Source organism: Pygocentrus nattereri, chromosome 30 (assembly GCF_015220715.1).
Source record: "Pygocentrus nattereri isolate fPygNat1 chromosome 30, fPygNat1.pri, whole genome shotgun sequence".
Lineage (NCBI taxonomy): Eukaryota > Metazoa > Chordata > Actinopteri > Characiformes > Serrasalmidae > Pygocentrus > Pygocentrus nattereri.
In genome coordinates, this window is record NC_051240.1 from 9697509 (window position 1) to 9718424 (window position 20916).

Genomic DNA, 20916 nt, shown 5'->3' on the forward strand with positions numbered 1-20916 from the left:
GACAGGCAGACCGACAGACAGACAAACAGAGAGACAGACAGACAGATTGACAGGCAGATAGATAGATAGATAATTATTAATCTTTGCACTATTTTCATTTTCAATCTTCTCTTATCCCTTAGAATTCAATTTTTTTAGAATTAGATTTTGCTACTGTGCCTCAAAGACTCACATACACTTCTTATCGTTTCAGTGTGAACTGCACTAGTTTGAATGTGCAGATATATGTAAGTGCATTGGTTTTTATAATATGGGCCCTTATATTTTATGTCTGAGTTTATTCCTTTCTGTATTACCTTATGAAATGGCTGTTCATGTATAGGAATGACCAGATTCTGGTTCTTATTTACTGAACTACCAGCCTTTCACCGCAACTTAATGCAGCACTTTCAAAGTTACTTCAGATGTCCTTTGAGAAAGTACTCGTACACCTCCTGCTCATTTTTTAGAGCACTAGCATCTACAAACGGAGTCTAAATTCATCTACAGGACTCACATTAATTGCTGTCCTGCATATTTTAGTAGCAAGACTCCAAGACTAGAAACAGTGTCCTTCATCACCACTCGTATCTTTATGACGGGAGCACCAGAGCCCAGACGGCTCTGGGCTTAGCAGATGAATTTCTGTTCTCTAAATAACTGAATACTATTGCATTTAGAATTAAATGAACTGTTTATATTAAAATATAACTTTGTCTTTAAGGCCCATATTGATTATCTTTACATATGTTATCAAAAATATTCATTACATGACGAAAGGACCAGTAGAGGTGGTCCAAAATTATTTACATCCCCCCAAAAAATCTCATATTAACATATTGTATTACATTATATTAACATTAAAGTGAAGAACACTTTCCTGCTCCTGCTCTTACAGTTATTATAGTTCATTATTTAGTTGTCTTGTTTTTGTTTGCCTTTGATTGTTTAAAAAAATCCACCTGCACCAATTTTTTAAAGGAAAAATTCAAGTTTACAAGCATATAACATTTCTATGTGACTAAGGTATGTTTATAGTTTTGATAAATGTACAATGTAGAGCCAAAGCATTTCTAAGCCTTGCGTAGGTGGATAGTTACAATGAACTTTTTTAAGTATCAGGGTTTGTAATATGAATAATGAAGTTATACACTAAATGGCATTGCATTAATGACACTATGTGGCCAAAAGTATGTGGACAGAAACATGTCATTAGGAGTCAGCCTGCCTTGGTTGCTGTAATAACCTCCACTCTTCAAGAAAGGCTTTCCACAAGAGTGTGTTTATGGAAATCTATGCCCATTCAATCAAAAGAGCATTTGAGAGGTCAGGCACTGATGTGCTCAATAGGGTTGGGGTCAGGGCTTTATGCAGGTTACTGGAGTTCCTCCACAACAATTCTGCCAAACCATGTCCTTATGGAGCTCACTTTATACACATGTGGACCGTCATGCTGGAACGGGAAAGGACCTTCTCCAATGTTGGAAGGATATAAATGTTTAAAATTTTAATACCTTGAATATAAGCTGTAGCATCAACATCACCCTTCACTGAAACTAAGTGGCCCAAACTCTGAAAAACAGCCTCAGCCCGTTATCCCTCATCCACCAAACTTTATTGTTGGCACTATGTCCAGTAAGGAGCATTCTTCTGGAATCCACCAAATCCATATTCATCCATCAGACTGCCAGATATGGAAAGATAGGACTTTTTCTACTGAAGAGATGCCATGCTGAATGTGACGAGCATTATCATTCTTCTTACAGCCAAAGTCTCCTTCTTTATGATACTTTTCTTTGTCATGATTTTATTTGCTTATATGTTCTCTGACTTAATTATGTTTCTATTGAAAGTAGTTTTATTTTGGGTCTGATGCTATTTAATGGTTCAACTTTTGGCAACTTCTTTTTTTTTAACATCTGAAGATTGAAATCACAAGCGTGATATGAAGAAAAGGGGATTTTGGCTTAAAACATGCTTCATAAATGAGATTAACTAACTAAATGTAGCACCAGTTTCCATATGAAAGTAATATGACACCAGTGAAGTTTTCTCTGTGCTTTATTCAGAAAATGTGATCACACATCCAGAAATCCATTGCCAGGACCTAAAGGGTGTTCATATTGGAAGGTTTCTTGCAGACTGAGATGCATTTTATGTGCTGTTTTTGCACACTGCATGGCCGTCTTTTGACGTTTCAACTCAAAGCGTTACAGTACCCTACAGCATTTGTGCTGACCAATAAGGTCAATAGGAAGGCTGCCCTTCAGTGATGGTTGTAGTCGCTAAGTTACCCTGAACGGTGTGATTTCAAGGATGTAAAAAAAAAAAACAAAAAGGTTTTCACAGTCTCACATTTGTAAAATAGTAGATCTCTTCATAAAAGGGTCCAGAGGTTTCTGCTTGGACATACTGAAGCAATACCTAGCTAGCATATCTGATTGGCTACTATGATGATAACTCTCTCTTAGCATGCAGTATGAACCCTGCAGATATGCCTGTAGTTACAGAAATGCCCAGCTATGCTAGTGATATTTTGACGTTTATATATGTATGATATTTTGTCATACTTTTTTCCACATGCTGTTTATGACTGTGGTTGTGGTTGGTTGCTTTTTTCTCCTTGAACTTTTTTGTTGTAGGCCAGGTTGTCTCCTCTCTCTCTCTCAATCTCTCTCTCTCAATATCTCTCTCTCTCTCTCTCTCTCTCACTCTCTCTCTGATTGCTCTCTGTCTTGTCTTCTTTCTTTTGCTCTCAAAAGCTCCAGGATGTCAGTAAGAGTGCCACTTTAAACAATCTCCAAAAAATAGAATGATCATAATGCTACATTCATGGATCACCTGAAACTCTCCAGTGTGAAGACGTTTAGAGGTCACTGACTGTTACATTCTGGGTCAGGCTGTGTGGTTGTATAACATATTTGGAAACAATGTCCTTGTACTCTGTTCGCCCATGGCATGATGACTTCTATTCAGGTTTTTTGAACTGGTTGTTTTTGCCCCAAAACCTCATTTAGGACAGGCAGGTCAAAAGTTCAGAAATCACCATTCAAAAGACTGGAATCAATGTATCCATAATATAAAGCCAAATTGTTTGTAGATAAATGTATGAAATTATTCTAAGAGATAAGTTTGGTATAACTTCATAGCACACAAGGTGTAAGAAATTGTAAGTTGTGGATGATTCGAGAATGGAGTAAAAATCTGTACAGCAGCAAGAATTGAGTTCATATCTACAATATACAATTAAATATCATTTGAATGAAGACCTAGACTGTATTTAAAATACATCAACTAGCTTATAATTATAACTTTTGTCTAAAACATCTAATATCTCCTTCTGATACACTTTCTGAACACTTTCTGGGGTGAAATCCCATAAGAATTGACAAAATATGTTTTTATGACTAGTGATATTGCTTCTGTCGGAAGAAAACCTAATATCTCCAAAACCTTTACTTTACAGGAGAAGGAAAAAACTACTTTTCTTCCGACACCAGTGATATAATGTTAGCAACATTCCCATTCACCCTAATGAGAAACTGTGCTGCTCCTTGTTTAGAGTCAGTAAGAGCTTCCAGTGTAAAATGCTATGCTACCAAGCTGGACTGTGTTATTGAAGCTAAGCTGATCTAGTCAGGTTGCAAATTATAATGATGAATGTAAACCATAATGATGAAGACACAAAATAAAAATAAACACACACTTCATATAATTTAAAATGAAACTTTCTAAATTCAGATATCTGACATGCAATTTCTTTTTGTAAGTGGTGTGTGAAGCTTATCCGACCTTGTAATGGTAACTATGAAAAAATGAATCTGACCTTTCCAGAGCTTGTATGAATGAATCACTTTATATTAGGTATGGTAAAATTTAGCTTGTGGGCCAAGGATGCCCACCAAAAAGCTACTGTAACCCCACCTCCTTACCCAATGAGAGGATAAACATATTTTTGAAGTTTATGCAACTGATAAGGCGAATCCTTAGGCTGCTTTCAATACTTTCCTCAGCTCTCAGTTCTTTTCTCTCTCTCTCTCTCTCTCTCTCTCTCTTTCTCTCTCCCCCTCTCTCTCTCTCTCTCTCTTTCTCTCTCCCTCTCTCTCTCTCTCTCTCTTTCTCTCTCCCTCTCTCTCTTTCTCTCTCCCTCTCTCTGCTTCTCCTTTATCCTTCTCTCTCTGGAGTTGCCTGTATCTCATCTTCATAATTACTCATGTCTCTCTGTCCGCTCTTTTCTTTAATTCCCACGCTTCTTTGGTCTCATGACAATTTTATCTTCTTTTTTTCATGCCAATTTCATCATCTCCTCAGTCTCCTCTTAAAACTTTTAGCTTTTTTAAGACTTTAGAGAAGAATAAATAAGCATGTGTGAGGAGAGATTCAGAGAAAGGCAGAGAAAGAGAGAGAGGCAGAGAGAGATAAAGAGAGAGAGAGAGAGAGAAAGAAAGAGAGAGAGGCAGAGAGAGATAAAGAGAGAGAGAGAGAGAGAGAGAGAGAGGCAGAGAGAGAGAAAGAGAGAGAGAGAGCGCACTATTTAAGAATAATTTTATTCTTTTACTACGCAGTGGCCAAGGTCAGTTCAGCTAAGAGTATGGAGGGGCAATAAGAGCAAAATAGTTTTTGTGGGGGGGTGAACATTTAGGATGAAACACTTGCACATATGAAAACTACTCACACACGCCACTGAAACACTCCTACACACCTGAATCACTCGTGCACACCACTAAAACACTCACACACGCCACTGAAGCACACACACACACCACAGAAGGCACAAACACACACCTCTGAATCACTTGCACACACCACTGAAACACACACACCACAGATACACTCACACACCACTGAAACACTCACACACACAACTGAAACACACACACCTCTGGAACACTCACACACCACTGAAACACTCACACACATCTCTGAAAGACCCTGCACACACCACTGAAATTCACACACACCACTGAAACTCCCTGCACACACACCCCTGAAACACTCACACACTGAAGCACTCACACGCACCACAAAAACACTCACAAACACCACTGAAACACACAAACATATCTTTCTCTTTTGCTCTTTCACTCTATTTATTCTATTCTACTGAAACACTCACACACACACACACCACTGAAACACCCTGCACACACCACTGAAACACACACACCACTGAAACACCCTGCACACACCCCTGAAACACACACACACACACACCACTGAAACACCCTGCACACACCCCTGAAACACACACACACACCACTGAAACACACACACACCTCTGAAACACTCGCACACATCACTGAAACACTCGCACACACCTCTGAAACACTCGCACACATCACTGAAACACTTGCACACATCACTGAAACACTCGCACACATCACTGAAACACACACCACTGAAACCCTCACACACACCACTGAAACACTCGCACACACCTCTGAAACACTTGCACACATCTCTGAAACACTCGCACACATCACTGAAACACTCGCACACATCTCTGAAACACTCGCACACATCACTGAAACACACACCACTGAAACCCTCACACACACCACTGAAACACTCGCACACACCTCTGAAACACTCACACACATCACTGAAACACACACACACCACTGAAACACCCTGCACACACCACTGAAACACTCACACACACCACTGAACCACACACACCTCTGGAACACTCACACACCACTGAAACACTCACACACATCTCTGAAACTCCCTGCACACACACCCCTGAAACACTCACACACTGAAGCACTCACACGCACCACAAAAACACTCACAAACACCACTGAAACACACAAACATATCTTTCTCTTTTGCTCTTTCACTCTATTTATTCTATTCTACTGAAACACTCACACACACACACACACACCACTGAAACACCCTGCACACACCACTGAAACACCCTGCACACACCCATGAAACACACACACACACACACCATTGAAACACCCTGCACACACCCCTGAAACACACACACACACCACTGAAACACACACACACCTCTGAAACACTCGCACACATCACTGAAACACTCGCACACACCTCTGAAACACTCGCACACATCACTGAAACACTCACACACCTCTGAAACACTCACACACACCACTGAAACACTCACACACCACTGAAACACTCGCACACATCACTGAAACACTTGCACACATCACTGAAACACTCGCACACATCACTGAAACACACACCACTGAAACACTCACACACACCACTGAAACACTCACACACCTCTGAAACACTCACACACACCACTGAAACACTCACACACACCTCTGAAACACTCACACACATCTCTGAAAGACTTGCACACACCACTGAAACACTCACACACCTCTGAAACACTCACACACCACTGAAACACTCACACACACCACTGAAACACTCACACACCACTGAAACACACAAACATATCTTTCTCTTTTGCTTTTCCACTCTATTTCTTTACCTCTCTCCCTGCCCCCTCTCATCTCTCTCTCTCTCTCTCTCTCTTTCTCTCGATGTTAATGACTAATGCTAATGAAGGTTTGATGTAAAACAATGTGTTGTTTCCTGAAAGCTGTAATTATTTCAGCAGTCAAAAAGAAAATGAAAATTGAAAAGAATGTTGTAATCATTTATTTAATTCTGTTTGTGGAGAAAGGAGCTTTAGGAAATTAAGAAATGAGAGAAATTCTGTGCTCTGTGTGTGTGTGTGTGTGTGTGTGTGTGTGTGTGTGTGTGTGTGTTGATGGTCTCAGTACTCTGATGAGTGTTGGATGGGGCTCTCTGTAGCTCTCATAAGGTTTTATCACCACTACTTCATCTTCTCTTATCACTTTGTGATCAACGATTCTGCCACAGCGTGCTGAGTGGGGACACAAAGTGGTAAAGAACTCTACTAAAGAACTTATTACTATAGACCCAGTTAATCTATCCAGACTCTGTCCTCGTAAAAAGCGTTTTCATAGAACCTGCTGTGAGGTTAGACAAGCTTTACAGAGCACTCCAGCTTAAGAAATTACAGCACACACAGGACCCTGAGCGTATTACTGGAGCTGTTCTCTTCCTGGAATAACATGAAGATGCTAACGTCATCTAGCAATTTCCAGAAAAACCTATTCTAGAAAACATTCTAGGTGTCTTTGCTGTGTATGTTCCTAAACCCAGCAACAGTTTTCCCCCGGACATTGGACTCTGACACTATATAACATAGGATATAATATGTGAAGCTGAGTTTAACATTGCTATTTATTTATTCATTCATTTATTTATTTATTTATTTATTTATTTATCTATCTATCTATCTATCTATCTATCTATTTGCTTGTCTGTTCATTCATTTATATTTGAGTTTGCATCTCAGATCATCTTCTTGTTTTATTTTATAGTTGTTTCATGGATATTTTGTGGCTTTATTATTATTATTATTATTGTTAAGACTCTGTATAATATCAGCTATTTATAAATTATTTAGTATTTCTTTTATTTATTGTTGGATTATGTAAATGTATTGTATTTTATTATTATTATTATTATTATTATTATTATTACATCTGTAAGTGAAAGTTTGAAAGTTTGGGCACCCTTTGATGACAATGATATTGAAATGTAAGTAAGTGAACATGTCCTCTATAGAAAACACACATCTGCACAATTTAGTGCACAATTACAGATTATTTACTGAATTTAACATGGTGGAAATAATAAAACATAAAATATGGCCTGTTCAAAAGTTTATGCACACTTTACATGTTATGTTAAACTCATGTTAAAACGACATGATTGTTATTATTATTATTATTTGTAGTATTATTAGTATTAGTATTATTGTTTTTGTTGTTATCAGTATCATTTTATTAGATTGTGTTATGAATCATTTTGTGACTTTGGCCTGGAAAGGTGCTTTAAAAAGTATTCCTGACTTTCTGCAAATTCAAATTGGACAGTGCAGGACAGTGACCTGATTCACTCTTGTGGATCATTGAGACAAAGTCCCATAACATGGTACACTCAGTTGGCACTATTGCAGATATAGTAGCACTTTTTTATTGTCCTCTGCCATTAACATTCTCTGAGGTCAGGTCATCAATACAGCTGAAACTCTATCATCATTCTGGATTATGTCTCATTTTTCCCAAAGAGAGCTGCACCCTTCGGCAGCATGAGAGGAATGCAAATACCGGCTCATTAATTCAGGCAGAAAGAGTCTGAATAGTTCCACATAATAATAATAATAATAATAACGCTAATGTTAGACATTGGTAGGTGCTTCGACTTAAATAGCATGACAGCAGATATTAATAACCACAAGAATGGATGTAAGAAACTATACTATATAGAGGAAGCATGTAGATAAACCCTGAGGTGGGTTTGAGAGGGTTATTAATCCTAACCCTAATAATAATAATCATAAACCATAAACCTAAACAACAACAACACCTCATAGTAATATAACTCACTGAATGTAAGATCTGAGTACATATCATTGCTTGTAACTCCATTTGAAAACAGTGGCCTTTCACACTGTGTGAACATTTTCTGATTAATGGGCTAAAATAAATCATCCAAAATTCCATGTTTTATTGATTTTCTAAGTGAAAATAAGTGAGCAAATCCTCTCTGCACACTTCTGCACAAGTATTGTTTAATTACTGGCCTCTGCAAAAGTTGTAGCACATTTTTTGGCGTATTAAACCAAAATTTGCTGAAAAAAGCTACATTTTTACTTATTAAACCAACAAAACACGTCTTTTGATTGAGGGCGTATCAATGTTTGTATATGTATGTATTTGATTGAACGAGTTAAGAAGATTTGTGTTCTGCTGAAAAGTTACCATTTAAATTTTTTTTCTTTTGATTTTTAATTGGCCATTGTGTTTTTCTAGAATGTCCTGTCTTCTGTTTGGATCTTCAGGCTTCTGAATGGCTGGTTCATGATTCCTCTGATTCCGTCAATGCTACTGTATCTTGTTGCTGGTCGTGTTCTTCCTCTTTTACTTCCAACTTCCCAAGCATGATATTTTCCTGTGAATCAGTTCTCAGAATATGTCTAAAATAAGAGAGTTTCAGTAGGGTTTACATCTACTTGATCTAAGTAATGTATCAACAGAACATCTACAAGATACTTACTTCAATGCATTCAGATGCTTCACTACTGCTACTTCATTGACATGTTGTTGATGTGTTACTGATACATTGTTTATCTACAACGGATCACTCCAAATAAAATATTACTGAAAATGATTCTTCCTGTTTTGATCAGTTTTGAGTTTATTAACATAAATAAATGGGTTCTCTAGGTTCTTTAGTAAAAGCAATGGTTATATACAGAACCATAACAATTTTACAAACTATTTAAATGTTAAATGGTTCTTTGTACCATTGAATGGTTCATCTCTATGATAGAGACAGTATTGTATAGTTGAATGCGGAAATGTGAACACCTCTAGTCAAATTATGTTTTGTTGATTTTCTAAGTGAAAATATGTTAACACATCCTCTACAAAGAACAAATATATACACTATATTGTCAGAAGTATTGAAAACCCATTGAAATAATTGAATTCAGGTGTTCCAATCACTTCCATGGCAACAGGTATATTAAACCAATCCCCTATGCAGCATGCAGACTGCTTCTACAGACATTAGTGAAAGAATGGGTCGCTCTCAGGAGCTCAGTGAATTCCAGTATGGTACCGTGATCAGACGCCGTCTGTGCAACAAGTCCACTTGTGAAATTTCCTCACTACTAAATATTCCAGTCAACTGTCAGTGGTATTATAACAAAGTGGAAGCGATTGGGAACGACAGCAACTCAGCCACAAAGTGGTAGGTCACATAAAATGACAGAGTGGGGTGAGAGGATGCTGAGGTGCATAGTGCACAGAGGTCACTGACTTTCTGCAGAGTCAATTGCTACAGACCTCCAAACTTCATGTGGCCTTCAGATTAGCTCAAGAACAGCATAGAGAGCTTTATGGAATGGGTTTCCATGGCTGAGCAGCTGCATTCAAGCCTTACATCACCAAGTGCAATGCAAAGCATTGAATGCAGTGGGGTAAAGCGCCGCCACTGGACTCTAGAGCAGTGGAGACGTGTTCTCTGGAGTGACGAATCACATGTCTCTGTCCGACAGTGTGATGGATGAGTCTGGGTTTGGTGATTCCAGGAGAACAGTACTTGTCTGACTGCATTGTGCCAAGTGTAAAGTTTGGTGGAGGGGGGATTATGATGTGGAGTTATCTTTCAGGAATTTCGGCTCAACCGCTTAGTTCCAGTGAAAGGAACTCTTAATGGTTCAGCAGACCAAGAGATTTTGGACAATTTCATACTCCCAACTTTGTGGGAACAGTTTGGGGATGGACCCTTCCTGTTCCACCATGACTGTGCATCCATAACGACATGGATGAGTGAGTTTGGTGTGGAAGAACTTGACCGGCCTGCACAGAGTCCTGACCTCAGCCCGATAGAACACCTTTGGGATGAATTAAAGTGGAGACTGTGAGCCAGGCCTTCTCGTCCAACATCAGTGTCTGACCTCACAAATACGCTTCTGGAAGAATGGTCAAAAATTCCCATAAACACACTCCTAAGCCTTGTGGAAAGCCTTCCCAGAAAAGTTGAAGCTGCTATAGCTGCAAAGGGTGGGTAGACATCATATTAAACCCTATGGATTAAGAATGGTATATCACTCAATTTCATATGCATGTAAAGGCAGATGAGTGAATACTTTTGGAAATATAATGTATGTTATAATGACATTTGTCTGTTGCCTATAGAGGTTGCATTAAGTTATTTTCAGTTTTTTGACAAAGTGTGTCATTTAACCAGGAACCAGGGTGTCCAAACTTTGGCATAAGACTATATATGATTCTTTAAAGGTGCTTTTAAAAAATACCTCTGTATTGCACTCTTTTTGCTTTTTGATTTTCTGTAAGGTTTTTTAAATAAGCACAACATTGAAATGAATATTATGTTGGCTTTTGACTATATGGCCTGTTCTGCTCAGAAGTGAAGGGTTTTGTAACAATAATCCATGTAACTTTGACTTCTAATGGAAAATGTTGAAATTTGGTGATTATTCAACAGTTTCTGTAATATGACATGATCTTTTCTTTTAAATAACGCAATAATTATAGTATATATAAAGTCTTATGTTTCAACCTTCTCGTATGCATTAGTCAGAACTGACACCCACTTCAAATGTTATAGCTCTTTTGAATGGGGTGGGATGGATGTATTGTTACACCCCTCAAATTAATTTGCTAAATGAAAGCCCTTAAGCCTGACAAATGCATTTTAATTGTTTAAAGGTCCTTTTAATTGAGTAAAATTCAAATATATTTCATTGAGTTCATCATTAACACTCAAATATGCATAACTGAATAATAATTACCTCTTTTTCATTAAAAGAAGCCCTAAGGTAACAAGTTATCATTTAATTACAGAGCAATTCATGATCTGATTTAAGTGTCTTAGCAGGACAAACACCAAACTCTGCAGTGATGTGATTTTTCAGAGGCTTTCCTCTAACGCTGCTGTCCGTGGTGCTGAATCAGTGCTGAACTCTGCACTAAAACTGATTCAGACTCATCGGCGCTGTAACTTTTCCTCTTTCCCCAAGTTGACTCAGACTCCCCTGTGCTGTGCAGATGGTGTCATAATCAGCAGGTCAGTCACTATAAACGTACTAATTGAGTTTCAACAAGTCCGATATCTTAAGACAATCAATCATTTTTTACAGTGTCCTCTCGCCAAGGCTGAGGGACAGCAAATCAACTACAAATCATTTTTATAGCATGTTTAGAGACTCACAACGCTGCTGAAGTGGGCCACAAATGTTCCAGCCAAAACTCTGGCAGTGTGTTCAATCAAGTTTACGGCTGAGGAGTCGTCGCTCTTTCAGTATAAACACTGCTGTTTTATATGGAGACTGTAGACTGGACACCTTTTTTGGTGCCTGTTAAGAAATGCTCATGGGGCAAACTGCCTTTTAGGGCTTCTCTCTGGAACAGGTTTTATAGAGTGAAAGATGTCTCTCTGTCTAAATTTCTCTCTCACGTTTCCTTGTCTTTTGTCTCTCTCTCTCTCTCTCTCTCTCTCTCTTTCTTTTCCTGCTTAACTCCCTTTCTCTATTTTCTTGTCTTTTGCTTTTTCTTTTCACAATCTCCTCTCTCCTCTCTCTTTCTCTCTCTTTCTCTCTTCATCCCTTTCTCTCCCATACCTTATTCTGTTTTTCTTTCTCTCTTGTCATGCTGTCTCTCTCTCCTTACGTTTACCTTCTCTCTCTCTCTCTCTCTCTCTTTATGTATATATATATATATATATATATATATATATATATATATATATACACACACATATGATTTCTCATTTCTCACTTTCTTTCTTTTTCTCCTTCACATTTATCATTTCATTCTTTCTCTCCCTCCCTCTGTTTTGCTCTCTCTCCCTCTCTCTTGATCTCTCTCTTTTTGCTGTCTTGCTTCCTCTCTTTTTTCTCTTTCTCCCTCTGTCTCTTTATCCCACTCACTCTCTATTACTCTCTCTCTTTCACATATTACTTCTATAATTTCACTCTTTCTCTCTCTCCTCTTTCTTTCTCTTTTCCTTTTCTTTTATATTCTCTTTATACTCTCCTGCTCTCTTCCCTTGCCTCCTCTCCTTTCTTCTCTCCTTTTCTTTTCCTTTTTTCTTTTTTACTCTTTTTCTTGCTCTTTTCTTTTTTCTCTCTATTCCATTTATTCTCTTTCATTCAGTCTCCCTCTCTTTCCCTGCCCTTCTGTTTCCTCCTCCTCCTCTCTCTCTCTCTCTCTCTCTCTCTCTCTCTCTCTCTCTCTGTTCTTTTCTGTCTGTGAGGAGCCCACACGTGCGCTGCCATCAGCTCCACCGGAGACGCGTATCAGCAGAAGAAGAAGAGGAGGAGGGAGAGGAGGAGTGTGCACACTCGTCTCCAGGCTCCAGACTGATCCTCCCCTGCTTTCCAGGAACGGTCAATCAGGCGTCCTCGCGGTGCGGTACAGCGGGTGGGGAGGCGGAAGGGATCGCGCGCGTCATCGGACCGTCTCTCGGTGAAGTGGCCGCGTGCGCGCGCCCAGGTGATTTGCTGGAAGAAGCAGAGGGGCGATGTGAGCAGACGCAGGACGGGCTGCATCGACACCTCCCGCAGATTCTCCCCTCGTTTCCTGCGCGCGCTTCGCAGTTCAGCTACATCTTCAACAACATTTGCAGCTTTTTTCCGCTGTTGTTGGACGCCGGACTGCAGCTCCGTCTCGCTCCGAGCTCTCGACGCTGAAATGCACCTCCACGACCTTTCATAGCTCTTTTGTTGCTGTTGCTCGTCATTGCACCTGGTTTTTGTTCCAAGTTCGAGGAACAGCGAAGAAGCGCACTTTGTGCACGAGACGAAGGGAAAAGTGTCGTTCACTCGAACGCGCGTGGATGCGCGGCTGGGTACGCGCCGCAGCTTGACCGCTGTCCAGCGCGCAGCAGCAGCATGTGGATCTCCGCACCTGGGCAGGATGTTGCTCGCGGACACGCTCGCCTCTGCTCCGCGGGAGCGCGCGCTCTTATGGTGTTGAGCGCCAGTCGGTGCTGCTGTTCGCCCTGCTGAGGGGCAGAGGGGCACGGGGCAGCGCGCGCTCTGCTCCAGCACAGGTGAGTGAGGCTTAAACGCTTAAGCGTGGAAGTTCCTCGCGCGCTTTTTTTTATTTATTATTTTTTTTTAAATGTTTTTGGCCGGCTGGGGCGCGCGCGGAATGCGGTTTGGTTTAAACGGGTGGAAGGGTAAGGAAAGGCGCGCGCATACGCTCTCACGCTCTCACACATCATCTCTCTCTCTCTCTCTCTCTCTCTCTCTCTCTCTCTTTCTCACGCGCTCGCGCAACAGTTCACAGCTTAGTAGCCTGAAAGCTTAAATTATTATTTGTTTATTGTTATTGTTTTTTTTTTACATTTATTGTTATTGATGTTGGCGCGTGCGTGTGCGCGCTAACTGCTATTTCTGTAGACGCTTCAAAAACGTTGATAACAAATAAACAGCAAACGCACAGGCCTGTAACAGTCTATGAGAAATATGTGATGGCGCGTGAAATACGCACGCGGGAGAATTGAGGCAGATGCGCTGTGTGGTCAGCGCCGGTGCGCGAAGACAAGAAAGTAGTGCTACACGTAGTGACCAGAAGAGGGCACTCTTATCCGTTGTATTGCAGGTTATTGTAGATGATGATGATGATGATGGTGATGATGATGCCTTGACATGGCAAGGTGCTATTTATACCTCGAATTTAATTCCCAGGAAGTGAAGCCCCTCAGAAGAAGGCAGGTCCACAGCCCAGTGGGTTGAGTCATACAGTGGCGAGAGAGAGAGAGAGCGAGAGAGAGTGTGAGAGAGAGAGAGAGAGAGAAAGAGAGAGAGAGAGAGAGAGAGAGAGAGAGAGGGAGAGAGAGTGTGTGAGAGAGAGAGAGAGAGAGAGAGAGAGAGAGAGAAAGAGGGAGAGAGAGAGAGAGAGAGGGGGGAGAGAAAGAGAAAGAGGGAGAGATAGAGAAAGAGGGAGAGAGAGAGAGTGAGAAAAAGGGAGAGAGAGAGAGAGAAAGAGGGAGACAGAATGCTGACAGATTGTTTTCAAAGGTACTTCTGCGCAAATGCCAGCCAATTACAGTATACATTAGAGTTGAATGGCTGAGGAAAGATGCCATTTGAAAAAAATCTGCTACTCAAAATAAAAGATCAACAGGTTTCACACAGACAAGGACTCCACCGCTGAAGGCAGAGCCAAAGACTTGTGGCTAAAGGCTTGTGGTTCTGGCTCTGATCAGTTTTACAAAGTAAAGGCTGCACCATAGAAAGTTCACAAAAGCTCCACTGTACAAGAAGTTCACTGAGCTCTATAGCAGCTCTGCATTGTAATACAATGTATTTATATAGTAATTACAATGTATATACATTGTAATTAAACTATTCCCGTCACCTCATAAATTGGAAGTTCTAGCATCAACCTGGACAAAAGGAGGGGGAGACAATGAGCCTCAATGTGCTAATTGGATAGCTAAGAAAACTTTCTTAATAACACATTTTTGAGAACTTGAAGCATAACATGTATAAATTTGTGAATCATTTCTCCAGATGTTAGAATTAGAACCATGTATTGCCCTTCTTTATTGTTTTTGTCAGCTTTGTAGTCTGTGGAGCACCGCTGGTAAAATATCTTCTTAATAAAAATATTGCATGGCCATGACTTAGTAAGGCATGGGAACAACTTAAATATCACAACTTAATTACCTCATTCCCGTGGCTTACTAAGTCTGGGGCACATCTTAATTATTTCATTCTCACACCTTACTAAGCCATGGCCATGACTTAATTATCCCAGTCCCACACTTTCCTATGCCCCAGATATGATTTAATTATTTAATTCCCTTGCCTTACTAAGTTGTGGGCAAGACTTAATTATCTCATTCCAATGCCTTACCAAGTTGTGGACATTATTCAATTATCTTCTTTACACACCTTACTAAGCCAGGGTCACAACTTAATTATCTTGTTCTCTCACTTTACTAAGTCATAGCCTCAACTTAATTATCTCATTATCATGCCTTACTAAATTGTGGCCCAATTTAATCATCTCATTCCCATGCCTCACTAAGTTGTGGCTAAAACTGAATTATCTCATTCTCATGTCTAACTAAATCATGGCCACAGCTTAAATGTCTAATTTTCACACCTTACTAAGCCTTGCACATAGCTGAATTATCTCATTCCCATTCCTTACTAAGTTGTGGGCACAACTTAATTATCTCAGCCTCATTTATTACTAAATTGTGCTCACAATTACATTTTTTTTATTTTATTATAAAAAAGGATGTCACTAGTGAGGCTCCACATTAGCCCTTAGCCTGCTAACATGCATGAAATGATGGTACATCTGAATGGAGATCTGGGCAACATAAAGCCCAGTTTCAAAGTAAGTTAAGCAATTTTTTTTGCTCTGATCACAAACTATTTTGTCCACCATTTTCATGGGGTTTCAAAGATGAATTTCATAAAATATAACTATAACTTCTGGCCAAATTTTGCTGCTGAAGTTTATATTCATGTTCACTTGCCTTCTCACCCTATTTTTGATCAAGTGAAACAGCCCCTTAAAGGCATTTAGGATTTTTCCAAGGAGAAACAATAAGGACAAGTTAAGCACGGCATGTAATATTTCTGAAAGAGAGAGCATGTTGTGAGTATTGAAGCATGTCTGAACCATGTTTCTGATTTACCCATCTTCAGAATGCTGGGTAGTGTGTTATTGAATAGAAAGATATTATGATAGTCTCCTTATAGTTCTTAAAAATCCCAAATATTGCTTATTAACCTCTTAAACTCCAAAAGCTCCATGTTTTTGTTCACAAAACTGTGTTTTTTTTACTGAATGTTCAGTTGGTGTGCTGCTTGCTCTCTATTACATAAGGACAACATAATAAGCATCTACAATCTACAGGCTCTAGCACTGATACCACAGTGGATTTCTTTACTGCTGGGCGGGGGGATTCCCATTGGTTGTATGATGTATTTGGCATGCTGGGTATTGTAGTGAGCGAACATCAATGGACAAAAACATAAAAAAAGATAAAAAATTGTGAATGCTGTCAAACTCATGAGGTTCAAGGAAGCAACGCTGCACTACTAAATACTACATAATATGACAACTTCTAGCTTTAGGCCAGAATGTCCCTCCAAGGAACCAGTGAAGAACCATTCTCACATGATACCAGCATGTTCTGGTATGTTACAATGTCATAGGAACACCCAAAGATGGATCTCTCCTGCTTCTTGAAATGTGAGTCAAGACATTACTGTAATGGCTGTACAGTAGCATGTAAGATGGATGGTTGAAGGAGCTCTGCTCCACATTCAATCAATACTTAATATCCACACCCTCCCAAAATGCCTCGGTAAAGATGAAGTGAAGGTTTGTCTCTCAACCTTGAGTGTATGACACCCCAAGTGTGTGTCCACTCCAAGGACAGCTGTCTCTGTGCCTGTGGTGTGGCTTGGCCTTGGGAAGAAATGATCTATCTGTCATCAAAGATAGAACCCAGTCTACAGTACCGTGCCACTGTTAGAGACTACCTTTCCACTATTTACTTTGAAAACGGTCCCTAAGTACAAGTTATTCATTTTCAGTGCAATCAAATAAAGCATATATTTAAAAATTCATATTTTTCCTTCATTACGGCTTCCATTCTTTTCAGGAGACTCTCTTTCAGTATTTGAAATCTGGGACACTTCTTCACATCTCCAAAGTTTAGTCCTAGACATTGGTTACATTTTCTGCTTCTCATGATCCAAGTAATCCCAAACATGTTCAAGAATGTTGAGGTCTGGACTCTGGGGTGGTCAGTCCATTATTCTGAGAACACCAGCATCTTCTTTGCTTGATTTGAACATGTTCCTCTTTACTTCCATTTTTCAATAAGAGCTTCTTGACAGCTACACATACTTTCAGACTTATAGAGCTGAGTTGTCTTCTCACAATGGAAGGATGGACAGAAACACCTGTGGTTGTTTTGTAGATTGGAAGCTAAGTTGGTGTTAAGTAATAAATGATCCAGTTAATGCCCACATGGACATTGTACATGTTCAATGCAGAACATGTGCAAAGCTAAGAAGCATGGTATTCAAATAGTCTAATTATTCATGAAAACATAAAATTATTCCAGCTCATTTATACAACAGAAAACCTTCTATACATGTCTATTGAACTTATAATGCAGAGTAATAAATTATTATTAGCTGTAATTGGTTCATTCTGTGTGTGTGTGAATGGCTGTGCATGTGTGTGTTCTGACAGAAGCTTTGGCTGAATCTCACTGGCTGTGTGTGTGTCCTGGCTGTGTTCTCCCACTCAGAGGGCATTATGGATGCTGGCATTTATTTGGTCTCAGGGTAGAGTTGGCTCAGTTACACAGCTTCAAGATGAACTGCTTCTATCCAACTCCATCTGTAAGCTTAAAGATATCATCAGTTTAATATAAAAAGGCTTTGTGGCCATTCACAGTGTACTCTGAGCTGCCCAATTTCACAATAAAATACACACATACACTCTAAGCCACTTATTCATCTTGGAGACTACCCTGGCAGTCACTGGACAGAAGGCACCCAGTCACTGAACAGAAGGAAACACCCTGGACAAGTCACCAGTCCATCACAAGACATACAGACACATACATTCAAATGTAGGGGCAAATTAGCATCTCCGTTTGGCCTAACTGCCTGTCTTTAGAACATGTAAGCTTCACACAGAAAGGACACTGGTCAACTGGCCAGGGAATTGAACCCAGACCCTTCTTGAGGCACTCTCACAAAAAATACAGCACTGTGCAGAGATAACCATGAATTTATTTCATTTCCAAGCAAAACAGCCATTAAGTATAAGTTATACAGTTTTCCGGCAATATATGAGTCTGCAAGGATGCGTAGCTGTCAGGAAGCCCTTACCGCGAAAAGAATATGGACAAAAAAGAAAAAAAACAATGCAAATCAAACAAAGAAGCTGCTGGTGTTCTCAAAACAATAGACTGACCACCCCAGAATGTGGGCCTCAACATCACTGAATGTGTTTTTTGGATTTCTTCCATTGTGAGAAGCAGAAAATGGAACCAACTTTTAAGACTGAACTTATATAGGAGGTATAGAATATAAGCTCCAATAAAGACAAAGGGTGGCCACACTAAACACTATAATATTGATATTACATTTATTATTAAGGCATCTGTAAACTTTTCTGTTCAATATAATGCTCTGCTTCTTTCTTCACACTGAAAAATCAATAACTTGTTCTCAGCCTGCTGGGGTTTTTCTCGATTTTTCTCTCGATCTTCTTAAATTAACACGATACATAAGTCATGCATTTCATATCAAAATGTTCTGTTAACTTCTTTCCTACTTTCTAAAACTGCGGCAGCAACTTTATCAGCTGTAAACTCTTTGCATGCCATTTCACGTGTCTCCGATGTGGACTGAATGAAGAATGAAAGGTTTCTGATGTGATGGGATCCTGGTCAGGATCACCGCTGGCCAGATAATTTGGGTGGTGGTCCAATCTCAGCACAGCAATGATGCTGACAGAGTAATGTGTGTGGTGCTGGTACAGGTGTACATATGGCACAGCCGTGTTGTTGAAAGTGGTCCACCAGCTTTGTGATCAGAAACTGACCACTGAGGAAAGACCAGAGGATGAATAAGACAAACTGCACTGGACATGATGTACCACCAATATAGGGGTTTCTTTTAAAGTGGCCAGCAGGTGTAAATGTCTATGTACTGTAACCAACTGTAAACAACACTGACATTTTTCTGTCCAGGTTCTTTTTGATTTCTTACAGTGAGGTGAACATGTTCAATAAAGGTTGAATAATGTCTAAGCGGGTCGTCTTATACGGGCACCAAGAGTTTGAAATGAAAGCTGATAGCCAGCACTTCAACCTGCCTAATCTCCGTCATGTTAAAATCCAAAAAAGCAGTACAGAGCTCGCATGACAAATGAAAAGTTGCAGCGAGTACTTTCAGAGTGCGCTGTCTATTGACCAACAATGAAGGCCATTTGGTATTAGCAGCCGAGCAACTCTAAGCAGGCTGAATGTGTTCCACTAATCCATATCATTCTATTGTATTGTGCCATGGCATGTTATGCAAAATCCCTCTTTTGTGTGGAGGAGAACGCTTAAATTTCTGGGTTAGAACTTTCAGCTGCAGAAATGAAGTACACTCAGAAGCAGGCAACTTAATGTGCCTCAGAATGTGCGCATATTCTCTCTCACGTTCAGCTGGAACATGTTGTATGTAGGACAATGGAAAAGGAACAGATGTTTGTCTTTTTTTCTCTCATGCTGGTGGGTGGCTGCAGAAAGAAAGGCTCAGTCTTATTCTCTTATGGTCCATTTGATCGATATGTCTTATACCTCAGCCATCTGACCATGACCATGATCAGACTCGTGCACGAGTACACACACATATAGACACACAAATATGCATGCACTCCATCACATCAACCCAGAAACACATCTGTGCGCAAGCACACATACACAAGCCCACCTGTGCAATGAGTTTCAGGCTCTTTGTTTCATACAAACACGAACACGCTCTCCTTTCTGTCTCTTGGACATATTTTTGTGTGCTTTACTTCAGTAACACAGGAAGTTGAGGGTGCTAATTGTTCTGGCAGGATATAGGTTATGTACACCGTGATGTCATGCCAAATATTTTATTTTTTTTGCATAATAATTTTACAGGATTTACATGAACTAGACACATGATAACGTGCAATATTGTGGTGAGACAACAATACAAATATGGACATATGACTGATGCAGCAACTGCTGATGCACACTCTGCTGTCTGCAAATGAGCTGAGTGTTGACCAATCAGATTGTAGGCATGAGGCACAGAACTGGCCTTATTTGTGCCACACCCAATGTCAAGCTACACACTCTAGAGGTCTGCACGGGTATGAACCTGAAGCCCGAACCAAACCTGCTTCCACAAACTTGAAGCTCAACCTGTTCAGGCTGGAAAGGTACTGAGACCCAAACCCATTTGGATGCATGAGGCTGAAGCTGCCTTCTTCTTTGCCACCAAAATTTCATTCTACCTTGAACTGTGCAGCAGGTACATTCTACTGTTGGCTTTTAAGGCAGAATGGAACATGACCTGTGAACAGAGATGGGTTATCACACATATGGTTTCACAGTGCTTTGCTTTGTTAGAAAGCACTTGAGTTGCTGGGAAAAACTGGTGTCGTGGATTTGTCGATTGTACCTGGTAGAGTACAGGTACAGGTTACTCACTACTGCTGCTATTTTCAGGAATGCTTATCACACTTTGGGCCAGCCTAGCAAGCAAGCTGAAAATGCGTCCACCAACCCAACACATCCCTC

General features: G+C 40.0%; 1 protein-coding gene across 2 annotated transcripts in view; it reads left to right on the forward strand.

The window, feature by feature from the left end:
- Positions 1 to 12857: 12857 nt before the first annotated feature.
- Positions 12858 to 20916, forward strand: part of LOC108430011 (voltage-dependent T-type calcium channel subunit alpha-1I-like) — a 362256-nt gene continuing 354197 nt past the window's right edge. For both annotated transcript variants that reach the window (XM_017702138.2, XM_017702139.2), the window contains exon 1: positions 12858 to 13647. The gene's annotated coding sequence lies outside the window, so the exon portion shown is untranslated. The remainder of the gene's footprint in view (positions 13648 to 20916) is intronic.